The 12704-nt window shown below is 40.2% G+C and overlaps 1 protein-coding gene across 8 annotated transcripts in view; it reads right to left on the bottom strand.

Annotated features, from left to right (window-relative positions):
* inpp4b (inositol polyphosphate-4-phosphatase type II B) overlaps positions 1-12704 on the bottom strand; it is a 177737-nt gene that overhangs the window by 91554 nt on the left and 73479 nt on the right. Inside the window, exon 1 of one of the 8 annotated variants that reach the window (XM_088303817.1) lies at positions 5017-5231. The exons of the other annotated variants lie outside the window; for them this stretch is intronic. The gene's annotated coding sequence lies outside the window, so the exon portion shown is untranslated. Of the gene's footprint in view, positions 1-5016; positions 5232-12704 lie in introns of those variants that run through there. 8 annotated transcript variants of the gene reach the window in all.

Raw genomic sequence — 12704 nt, 5'->3', positions numbered from 1 at the left:
ATGAGGGACTCAAGTACACTTTGATGTGCAAATCCCCTCCTCTGAATGCCGACATAAGCCAAGAATGAGTTGAAACATACTTAGCAGGAATGCACTGTAAACTGGAGAGCTACTCGGCAGAGCGTAAACCTCCACCACAAGGCCACGGGCACCCACCTTTGATATTCAAGCAATATTCACTGACACATTTATCATTTAAAATGCCAATTTCACTGCGACAACTTTTTTACCACAAAAAAATAAAATAAAATTGCACAGAGCGATTCATAATTCGGTCTTGTATCTTGTGCCCTACTGATAAAAAAAAAAAGTAAGCTTTTTTCTCTGCTTTGTTAAAATCAAATCAGCCTAGAAGCATCGGTTTTCGGGTCATCTTATTTGAAAAGCTAACATTGGAGCTGATTTTAGAAAATAACTTGAGGTGCAACAATGAATCGACAACGAAGTGACTACCAAATTAATCGTCAATTATTTTTGATAATTGATTGTTTGGAGGCTTTGTTGTTAGATTTAGAACTGTCCAAATCATCGGGATTTCAGTCTCTGAGCAGTTAACATCAGATGTCTGAAGTTCTTACAAAAGCAGACTTATGAGACTTGTGTTGAATCAGAATAAAACATTTGCAAACAATTCTGCCTATTTTCTGACATGTTGACAGACCTAACCAATTACAAAATCTTAATAAACATATATTCGTACATTAGCTCTGAATATAGGGATGGAAATTAAAGCTTGTTTTTTAAATCTGATTAATTGACACAATAACCAACAATAATATTATAATAATCGGTAGTTGTATATTTTATATTTACATGTAATTTCTATGTAATATTTTATACCACAAGACCCGTTTTAACGAAATAAAAACAAGAAAATATGAGAAGGCAGTCCTGCATCCAAGCTTGACATATTTTCCAATTAAAAACATTCCACACCAAGAGAGCTGTTAGGGATGTTTCTATCAAAACAAGCCTGAACAAATGAATCAACCAGCCAAGATTGTCTGTCATTTACGCGCGGGGCAGCCCTCAAACTCCGAGGCGAAGCCAGCGTGTTCGACTGCACACATGGTTTTTATTTGCATCAGCATAAGCAATTTGAATATGCAATACAGAATGGGAAACTTGACATTTGACTCCATCACACTCTTCCAGCCCATTCTAATGGTTTCAGATTACAAGACATCTTTTGGTGTATGGTGTATTTTCACAAGGCCTGACACATACAAGTTATCTCTCTGGCCATGACGATATTGTTGCTTTAGAGGTACCAAGCCTTGTGCTGAACCTCCCCAAGTCATAAGTTACGGCCTTAGAAGCGAGTGAGTCTCACTTTATCTGCTAAGGGTCTAAGAGGTCATCAACACCCCAAGGGAGGTGTTCACAGAAAAGGGCTCTGGCGTTGGGGAGTCACATTCGCGAGGAGCCGTACCTGGCACCCATAGGACAGTTCAATTTGAGGCCAGAAAGATACGAATGCATGTGCAACAAAGGGGGCCTGTAAGATTAGTTATAGTTTGAAACTTGCTAAGATGACAAACTAAACAACAAAACTAACAGATGAACATACAAACTTAAATTTCTTTAACAAGAGCTGATCTTGATTTGGCAAGCTCCCGGTGGCTTCATTCAGGCTTTCAAGGAAGAAATTTGCAACCTATCCCCGCAGTTGCCTGAAGACTGTAACTCTCATGACACATACATATTTTTTGTTTAATACCCAGTGGGCCTGAGACGTGCCGGTGCATGTAAGGAACAGGCAGTCAACCGACATGCAGAGAAAAAAGGAAGTCAGCTGATGGTCTCATTCTTGGCGCTTGACCAACGACACGGTGCCTCACGTTCTTTCCTGACTTAATCGTCTACTTTGACCTCATTGTGCGGATTTGGAGGAATGGTGTAACGATTTACACTTCCTCACTTGGCCCTTGACACAAACGGGCTAGAACAAAAGCGATTGATTCTTCCATCTGGATTATCTGGATCTGGACCCAAATGTATGTGTTTCAATTAGTCAGGTATATTCAAGTAATTTGTTACCGACCTTCCTAACTATATAACTGAATGAACACAGTGCCGCAAATAGATGCCTCCTTTAACCTCAATGGGAAAATAAATGGCCCATGGTGCTGCAAATTGTCCGTAATTACCTTTACTGTCCCACTTGGTCCGCGATGTAGATCAGATCATACTTTTATCTGGCCCTGCGTCAAAATTAAGTAGGCTCTCCCTTTGGCCCATTAGCCACCCCTTCAATTACTCGGTCAGTAGCTTTTGTGTAATCCTGCAAACTAACTAGCACGTGGACAGACAGACCGACACTGGGCCATGTATTTCTTCCAACAGCCTAATAGACACTGTGCCTTCAATAATAAATTAAATCAACAGCTCGTCCAAATTAAATAACCTTAGGAAACTAAATCAAAAAAAGGTAAGAACACTAATTTGGACTTAAATCATTTTTGGCAAGTGTTTTTCTGGTGGTTAAGGCATGACATCTGTAGAGCTGGCTTTCCCCCAATGAGCCAATTGCATTCAATCACTTTGGGTTTTTCCACATCCAAAGGCAATATATAATCTATAATGACACTTGTTTGTACTTGTTGATGAGTTTCTGGAACTGTTGTCATGGTCAATTTTTAACATCACACCATCTTAGATGTACGACAGTGTAATCAGTTGCATTTGTATTGAATCAGGCGCGTTAAAAATGAAAAGATTGCACAAACGAGATTAAAAGAAGGAACAAATGAATGCCTCGTGGGTTTGTGTGAAGCTTTTTTTTTTTTGGACCGCGGGAAACTTGAATCAGTGATTAGTGCAATTATAGTGTGTTAAATCGTGGACGCCCACTTTTAATTGCTGTGGCTTTTTTTCCCCCACACGCTCGAATAATTTAGCGATAACTCTGATCTGGCATCTCGCAGTGCGTAAAATAAATTATGAAGTGGACAATGAGTAACAACAAGAAAAACAAAAACGGCTGGGAGCAGGAGTGGGGGGTGATTTGGATGGTGAATCAATTTGTTGGTTTTATTAGAGTGGAGATTAAGCACCAGATCAATATTTTAATATCCCAGCATTATTAAAATCTCAGCATAAACAGCTCCAACGTAGCCATAATGTCAATGCTAAACACATTTTACGGTTTAATAAGCAGTGTGCAGAAATGAGTGGCAAACAGCATGCACGTCCATCCATCCTAATCGTCGCTTCTGGGATGCCAGCTTGGATCGAACTGCAGTGTATTCAAATGATTCCCCATCATTATGGAGTAAAGGGACATATTTGACATTCAAACTAAATATCACGGCACACCACCAAACAAAAATGTCACAAATTGATTTATGACCTGTTTATTTCCACTCTAAACTGAATGTTTAAACCAACATATTTACAATTCCAATTACATACGTCTTTATGTCAAACCACATAACTTTGTCTTACCAGCTAATGAAAAGCTTTAAACAATTCATATTAGCTAAACCGTAAATGACTCGAACCCTGAGCCAAGCTGGAACACAACACAGCCACATTTTTGAAAATGGCAAGATGAATCCTGGAAAATTTCATTTTTGGAGGGAGGATCTTTTTTGGGAATGTTTTTGTGGCAGCACTGATAGAAAATTGGGTCCAAAAATGCCTTCAAACTTCTGCAAAATAGTACAACTGCATGGTTTCTAAAAAAAAAAAAAAAAAAAAAACACCCTACATGTAGGAAAGCTTTTTTCTGATTGGCTGATAGGTTTATGTTAAAAATATCCACCAATAACCCGGTACAGGTCTCAATTTAGAGTACCGTATTTTCCGGACTATAAGCCGATACTTTTTTCCTAGATTTTGAACCATGCGGCTAATACAACAATGCGGTTTTCTGTGGATTTTTTTTTCACCGGTAAGAGCGCTTTATAGTTCAGAAAATACGTTAGATCGCTGAGTCGACGCTTCAAAATCATCGTGACACTTCTGTCTCTAGAAATTGGGGTGGGAGGGAACTGAAGTTAATTGATGGCATATTTATTTCAATGGGCAAAGTTGATTTGAGATGTAATTTGAGGGCAGAGAACAAACAAAACTAATCAGTCAAGGTACCTGTGTGTAAATGAAGACTTGATGGGTTCATTTCAATGCACTCACCATCGCCTTAATCAGTTTGTGCTTGCTTTATGCAACTACTTTCAACACCACAAGGCCAGAGACAGTTTCCCTTAGCAACACAAAATTTGGGAGGCAATAACACAGGAAGCAGAGCTACAAAAAAAAAGCTAAATAAAAAAGAAAAAATTGTTTGAAAAGACACAGCAAGTTTGCCATTTTAGTTTGAAGTGGCCATTTTGTATTCCTCAACGTGCTGATTTCATTCTCTTATTGATATCTCACCAACTTATTCCACGTTCAAGGTTTGCAACGCAGCGCTTTACTTTTTGGCCTTCAGGGACCGCCGTACGTCAGATGAAGAGCGACAGAAATTCAAAGAGCCAATAACCATGATTTCATTTGCCCACTTACGAGGTTCATTTTTGCTGTCCTAAACCAAAATGCATTCTCACGGTGAGAAAACAACGGCATAAATAAAAGACATTAGAACAACCACTGTCATCAGTGAGGTTTCTAAGGGTGCTGAAATGAAAATAAAATCATGTCAAGTAAAGATTAATTTGTAAAAAAAAAATTAATAATAATAATCATCATTTTCATAGCCTCAGTAGGTCAAAGCCGGATATGTTCAAAACAATCAGATTACGACGGTGCAAAATCTCTCATGGGATTATCCCCAGATGAAGCGGTTTGGTTGCGGAAAACATTTAAATGTGTTCTCGAAAAGCAAAAGGTTTCCAAACTCTGGTCGGGGCCCAAAATGGGTCCAGAGGGAATTAGTTGCACATTAATTCATGTACAGTGTATGTTAAGCAATGTATTTTAAATTTTTAGTTAGGCTGGCTCAAAGAGTGACACAGGTTAGGGTTAGGAAAGCAGGAAAGCTATTTCAGTCGGGAGCTAAATAGGCCTACTCACTCAAAGCTGTCTGCTCGATACCACCTGGGGAAATTCCTTTATAGATTCCTTCTCCCACGGCAAGTTGCGAGCAGCGCAAGATCTACTCAACACTGAACGACAAACACGCAAGTTAAATATCTATCTCTGTCTCCTTTGGAGCAAACCGATAGCGTTTGCAGAGGAACTGAGATGGCGAGACGTTCCCCCGCTTGCCTGTGCAGACATTCTTCAGCTTGTCAGTGCTTGCCGCCAGCACAAGGAAGGAAAAAAAAAAAAGAACAGCTACAGTAGCACGCAGGAGAGAAGCAGACCTCCGCCAAGGTTGTTAATAAAAAATAAAAAAAATTCTGTGATTTCCGAGTACATTGAGGATATCGCCGCAATCAGTTGTGCGTGCTCGGGCAAGGACGAGACAGAAGATGCCAAAATATATTCCCTCCAAAAGTATTGGAATGGCAAAGTCAACTCCTTGGTTTTTGTCATGTAAAACAAAAGATAAATATCTTCAAATTATCACAATTCTAGCTTTTATTTCATTTTATCCGGCTCATAAGCTTTCACCATACTTTGGTAAAGTTTAATTTTGATTTCATCAGTCCATAAAATTTTGTTCCAAAACTTTTGTGGCTCATTTCTGAACTTTTATGCAAATTCCAATCTCGTTCAAAGCTCATCTGTGAAGCATGACGAACGTAAATAATGTCATGGCTTGGGCTTGCATGTCGGGAACAGGCTCACGAGTCTTTACTGATGATGGAAGCAGTAGAATTGATTCGTTTATTGTGAGTTTTCCACTGACTGGCTCTGCATTAACTGCATCGGTCAAGACATGTTAAGAGAACAACCAACAAATTATCATAACATTACCATAACACACACACGAGCTAATAAATTGACCTGAGTGCAACAAAGCTAACTTTAGCCTAAAGCTAGCAAGCAGTCAGGATTTATCTGGAAAACGTTGCTTTAACGATGAAATTTATCAATGCACTTCCATAAACATAATTGTCAATTTAGTCTTTGATTAACCGAGCAGTTTTTCACAATTATCAAAGACAATTTTCTCTCTCAATCCAAAATCCTAAAACTTCAGAAACAATTTAGTCTTTGATTAACCTAACGCGCATAAACATCGAAGACAATTAGGTACATAGTATTTGTTTTCATAAGCATCGTAGCCAGCATACATGTTTTGTAAACATTAACGACAAGCTAATTAACTAAGCAATGTAATGAAAACAGTGCCTGTGGCCCTCGCAAACCTGCGTAATTACTTCCAACTCCTTTCCCTTTCTCCTGTTTTCGTAATCAACAGCATTGACTTGATGCCCGGCCAACGGCCAGATTATGCAGGACCTTTGAGAGGCTTGCGCGGGTAGGCTACAGTGAGATTATTATGGATGTCCTTTGAAGAGACTAACTAGAAAATCTAATTCCCCGGAGTTAGGCGCGGTAGACTCCTGATACCTTCCCTCGCGCTCCTTTTCACTCCGTAAATTTTTAATGTTAAAACGCAGTGCAGACGAGGTGATAAAACAAAAAAAAAAATCAAGGCATCCTCTGTTCTTAGTCTGCAAACATGACTTGGCAGAAACGGCAATAGTGACCCCGTCCAATCCCTTGCTATCGATTTGAGTGTCGTTTGTTTTAAAAATAAAGTTGCTTTGATAAAGTTGCATGGCTGCTTTCGACTTTCTTGCTTCCGTCAGCAGATAACGCTTGATTCGTGCCGTCTACCCGTTCGCTTTGATACACAACTGTTTGTTCTCGAGGGCCCGCATTTACATCAAAGACAATTTACTCCTGGAGAAAAATAGCGAATTTTTGAAACCTTCCAGCGTTGAGGTGCCTAACAGACGTGTTTACAAAAACACCAAAGACAATTTAGAGCCCGTAATGAAGACCATGCCGTACTTTTGGTAAGCTTCGAAAACAGTTTAGTCTTCAACAAAAAATAGATGTTTTTATGAAGCATCAAACACAATGCACATTTTCATAAAAAACATCGCAGACAGTTTAGCTTTTGACAAACTTGAAATAAATATTTTGGGTGAACGTCCAAGATTATTTATTTAACACATTTATTTTCGAAAAAACAAACAAAAACGTAATAGCAACTTGGTCTGAATTCTAAACGCTTCTTTAAATACATTGATCGGCATCGTATTTATTTGACTATTGTATCTGAAATATGAGTGAGGGAATATTTCACTCTTTAGAGCCGTAGGTTGCTTTGACTTCACTCCTCCACTAGATGTCACTAATAATGCATTCACTAAAGTACCAAAGCTCTGAAGGCATTTTGCCCAATTTGAAGATAAGCTTCAATGCTTCAAGCTTTACCCGCCCATCTCTTCATTTCAGCTCCACCTCATCATCCATCCAAACACAACTTTCCTTCTATGATCGTGTTGAATTATGGACTCACCCTTTTTTTCAAACTAGTCTTCTTTGTCTGTCTTTTACGCTCAGGCTTCTTCTTCTGTTTTCCGGTGACCTCTATGGCTGTGCAATAGCGCCTCTTCAGACTAGGCATATACATTACAGCCTTCCAGAGACACATGCATTTCATTATTTGGAGTTTTTTTTTTGTTTCCGTGTGGACATGTCATCAGTTTGGTCATGTTCTCCCCTTTTTTCCTCATTTGTTTCATTGGTTTTCTTGTCCACTTTTTTTTGTATTTAGTTCCCTGGTGTCTTTCTGTCTTTGTTGGGTCATTAGTTGTGTTTGCTGTTTCTGTTCCTGGTACTGGGGCTCACATCTTCCCAAAGTATGTTTTTTATGACTAGTTTTGGCTTGTTACTCTGGTTATTTTTTATACAATACAAAGCAGCTTTATATAGCGCATTTCACAACAGCTGGAGCTGTAACAAAGCGCTTTCCATATGGTGTAATATAAATTAGTAGTGGTAAATTAGAACACAAATTAATACACAAAAATATATTAAAGAAAAAAAACACATATATATATATATATACGTATATATGTATATATATACATATACATGTATATATATATATATATATATATATATATATATATATATATATACGTATGTATATATATATACGGCCCTTATGTGTTTTAATGTTTTCTACAGTACATATTCAACAGGCACATCGAGGCCTCCTAGCATCTAGCTTCGACTTTGTTTTTGGGTGTGCCACGTCTCCCGTGCACAATTCCATCTTCCTACCCTGACATCAAGTCGACTCCCTAACAAGAAACCACATCAACAGCAGCTTTACTGCTTTGGAACGCAAGGCTTTAAAGCGTTCTCTTCTTCATTATGTTTATTACTCGGGTTCCCCCAAAACCGCAAACCAGCATTGGATGAAAAGTGTTGAGTGAAAAACACATGTTAACAATTTGAGGAAGAACGTCAAAGTCAAGCGTGTATTATTTGGATGGCTTTCTATTTTGGTGGATAACTTTGACATTGGAAACATTGACAAAAAAAACAAAACAAAACAAAACAAAAAAAAAACTGCATATTTTGGTTGTCACTGGTGTTTAAATTTTTTTTTCACAGCAGTCATTTAACCAACAGAAATGCAAATTCACTTGATGCGAGCAAGCTTTGTGGATTTTCATCTATTGCAGGTGGGTCTGAAATGTATAACGCATGGTTCACTGTAGTTAGGACAAGATACAGGAAGTCCTCAATTTACGAACGAGGTCTGTTCCTATGCTGGCAATGTAACCTTAATTTCCGTGTAAATTGGAATCAAAACATTAATACTCCCTACATCTCTCAGTAAATACAAATACATGTTTTATACTCAACCAGTTCAGGGTGTCCCCCGTCTACTGCCTGAAGATAGCTGGGATAGGCTCCCGCACCCCCCGCAACGCTTGTGAGGAGAAACGGCACAGATAATGGATGGATGTTTTATATTTCATATTAATAAAATAAAATAAAAAAAAATAATAATTTACTGTACTTACCAACACTGCTGAGAAAGTGGGCATCAACATCAAGAGAAAAAGTGTTTTTTGTAAGCGTTCACATTACGTTACAAATGCGACCTTGCATACGCGTTGCCAGTGGCAAGTGCAGAAGAGGCGACGTCACTCACGACGTAGTGTTTACAGAACTAAATGTCGGGTCATTTCGACAGAAGAGCAATTCAATTCGAGTTAGAAATACAGTATTTGGCGATAATGACGAGGCAAAGATTTTCAATTCCATTTCATGGAGACATCACGTCATTGCCGTGTGTAACAAATTAGCAGCTGAATTGTTACTATCACCGTAAAGCGCCACTTTATGCTTCATGTTTCAAGTGCGATTAAATGACAGCAAAATAGAAAGTCAATACTGTTACTCAAAACAACGTCAATACATGCGACCTGGCCGTTCGGCTGCGGTTGCATTAAAAAGAAAAAAAAAAAATCACATATTGCCACATTGTGGCCCAAGTAGGGTGTAAAAAAATCTGAATTGAGACGTTCAGACTGTCATAAAAATAAATAAAAAAATAAAATAAACGCAATGGCAAAATGATCATACAGGTGATGTTGCAAAATGTATTTGAAATCCAAACTACCAAACTTTTCCCTTTGAAATAATCCACTTGGTGTTTAAATCACATTCTCAGCCCTCTCTGTTATGCCTTTTAACACTCCAATCTTGATGTTATCCACATCTTCAAATTGGGTCCTCTTAATGAGCCCCTAGGGCTTGTGAAAGAGGAAGAAATCTTTTTTTACACAGAATCAGTGTCAGGTGAGTAGGGAAGTTGGCCCAGCACAGCAATGTTCTTAACGGCCAGGAACTGTCAGATGCTCAGGCCATTGTGAGCACATGGCGAAGCAGCCACAAGTTGCCTGCCACTACTCTCACCTCTTCTCACGCACTGAATGAAGCAAAAAATTGCAAGATCTCTTCTGCTGGTTGATTGTGTCCCACACGGCAGAGTGAAAACTGGTACTTTGGGTTGGAAATACATCTCTTGGGACACCAGCCGTACAGCTTTTCTTTCCAATCACCTTCAATCTGGGGTGCCCAAAAGCTGCTTGAAACCTGTCCTTTTTGAGCCGTTTGTCACTGTTCTATAGGAGATGAAAGGAAAGATCCTGGTTGAAATTCCCTGTCCTTATGTAATGGTGAGGGGCTGCCGGCTCACCACCTACCCACCACCGCCACGGGCCTTTAAGCGTCTCACACACACACACACCCTCACGCACACACAGTAATGGTACGATAATATGCCTGCTCATGCCTGAAGTACTTGATAGCTCTCGTCTTCAAAAAGCTAGTTCCACAGGAGCCTGCGAAAGTAAACAGCTCGGATCAAACCAACTCCCGGCTGCCTTTGAAGAGTGGGAGACAATTACAGAGATCAATGGTGCAGCTCAGGGCTGGTTAACAGCCCCAACAGCCGGCGATTGATGCCCTAGGCCTACAAGGAGGAGAGGGCGACTGGCGAGGTGCTGAACGTGCATGTTGGCACACCACACTGAGGTCTGCCTAAAGCCTCCAGCACACAACAGTAATAACAAACAACAACACGTAACAATGTGCTCGCCACGGCTGATTGTCTGCAGACGGATGGGATGAAGGTTTGAGTTCAGAGTTGGGTTGATTTGAGTTACCAAATGACAGCGAGGACCTACATGGAGCATTAACAGGGACAAATGATGGTTTGGTCACGCTGAGATTAGGTCCCTTTTGAATTTACCAGATGCAGCCAAAAGTAGAGAAAAAAAACTGCATAATAATTTGGAACGTGACCTGGTAATGATGGTATTCATTCTTACATACACGGACGGAAGGCCTCTCTCTTGCTCTGTAATGTAGTGTCATTTTGCATATTATTTTTGCCACATCGTGCGAGTGGCGTTATTAATTAGTGGTTTAGGTCAGTGGTCCGCAACCACTGGGTCGTGGGCCACTATGGACGAAAGAAGAAAAAAAGAAAAAGTACTTCCAGTTTATCTATTACTGGAGGCTGAAAAATATTTTATTTTGAAGGGTCGCATCCATCTTATGATGGACTCTTCATGCGTGTGCAAATGCAAATTGTCTCGATGGCATTATGCTAATATTAAACCCAAAATCTAGCAATAAATAAATAAATAAATAAAATAACAAACCACGTACGAAGCCTATTCTGCACAATACGCGCTAAGCGGTTCGTTATAAAGCATTATGGTGCGTCACACTTGTTCTGTGGTGCCCTAAGTTCGCACTTTTCAATAGTTATTGCAATATCTACGAAATACCCCCGTTTTTGTGTTACTCGTTCATGCGCGTTCTAGTTGTTCTGTGGTGTCTGGTGCGTAATACAAGTGGATTTGCATTTGTTACTCGAGCATCTTATTAGTCAACCAACACCACCCCCAACGCAAAAGTTGTGGTTTTGTATCCACCGGTGCATGGTAGAAAAAACACTGGTTTAGGTCACCTAAGTCATGGGTCAGAAATGCACAGCCTGCCACTGAATTTCACGTTGACAGCGCATGATGCATTCATGGACCATCAACATGTCAGGCTCGCTTGTAGCGAGGTGAAGGAGGAGGACCCAAAATGCAGGGAAGCCAGGCAAAAAGGTAACTTAAGGGGAGTTTAATTAATGCAAACAATGAACTCGGGGAAACAAACGTACGAAGTGCAAAGCAATGAGGATGACAAAGAACGCGACTGGACAGACTAAACTTGACGAGGAAAACAGGGTCAGTGACAAATAACTTATGCGCGTGAACGAGAACGAGAACGAGAACGAGAACGAGAACGAGAACGAGAACGAGAACGAGAACGAGAACGAGAACGAGAACGATATCAGGAATCGGCCGTGACAATCAGGGAAAGGAAGCAATGTCCCGACAACAAGCCGTCGGTCCTGAGCGCTTAAGTAGTCCGGGTGATTGACAGTCAATGTGACACAGCTGCGTGACTGATGAGGAACCGGTGTGTGGCTGGTGGGCGCGTCTCTCATGCAACGATGACAAGGGAAGGGAACGAGCGCTGGAGGAAACGCCCCCCACTCAGCTGGGACAACAAAACAAAGACATGACATGACCGAACGGGTCATGACACAACAAAACTAAATTTAAAAAAAAAACAAAAAAACACAAGCGACAAATTTAAACTAACACCACCACCAAGAATTCATAAACAGCGCCAAAGCACCACTTTTATTGCTTTGTTATTCGCACAAAAATGGCTCATAATTGAGTTTTTCAACAGAAATAAAAAAATAAATAAATCAGAAGAGGGACATTTCCACATGCCAACGGGAAAAATGCCGTTTTCGCAGTGTTTTTCTACCCCTCAAATGGTTTGCCCTTATTGTGTGGGCGTTCCGCTGCCTTCGCTGTGGGACGCCTGTAAAGTCGAGACTATAAAGCGGCTGTAATGTCAGACCACCTTGACGGTGTAAACAAGTTGCAAAGGGAGTGCGCGTCTTGCCATCAGCTATTTTTTGCACCTCGCCGTATTTAGCGAACGCAACCTTGTAGCCGTCAGTTGCCGAGTTGCAACGCCTACGCGAGAAAAGCGACTTTGGAGGCCAACTGCGCTTTCTGACACAGCTGGCGCCAGGATGCACCAGCGCTGTTGGTGTGCACTAATGAGTTTCAAATTCTTTATTTGTGTGATGTGAATGCTAAGAGAAAGCAAAAAATAAATAAAATGTGCTTATTATACAGCTTGTTTGTATCTTGATTAACAGTAGCGTCCTGCTGGGATCAAAACATTTT

This window comes from Idiotropiscis lumnitzeri, chromosome 8, assembly GCF_059441095.1.
Source record: "Idiotropiscis lumnitzeri isolate Australia: NSW breed Sydney's pygmy pipehorse chromosome 8, RoL_Ilum_1.0, whole genome shotgun sequence".
NCBI lineage: Eukaryota > Metazoa > Chordata > Actinopteri > Syngnathiformes > Syngnathidae > Idiotropiscis > Idiotropiscis lumnitzeri.
This window is presented reverse-complemented; position numbering and strand designations above follow the sequence as displayed.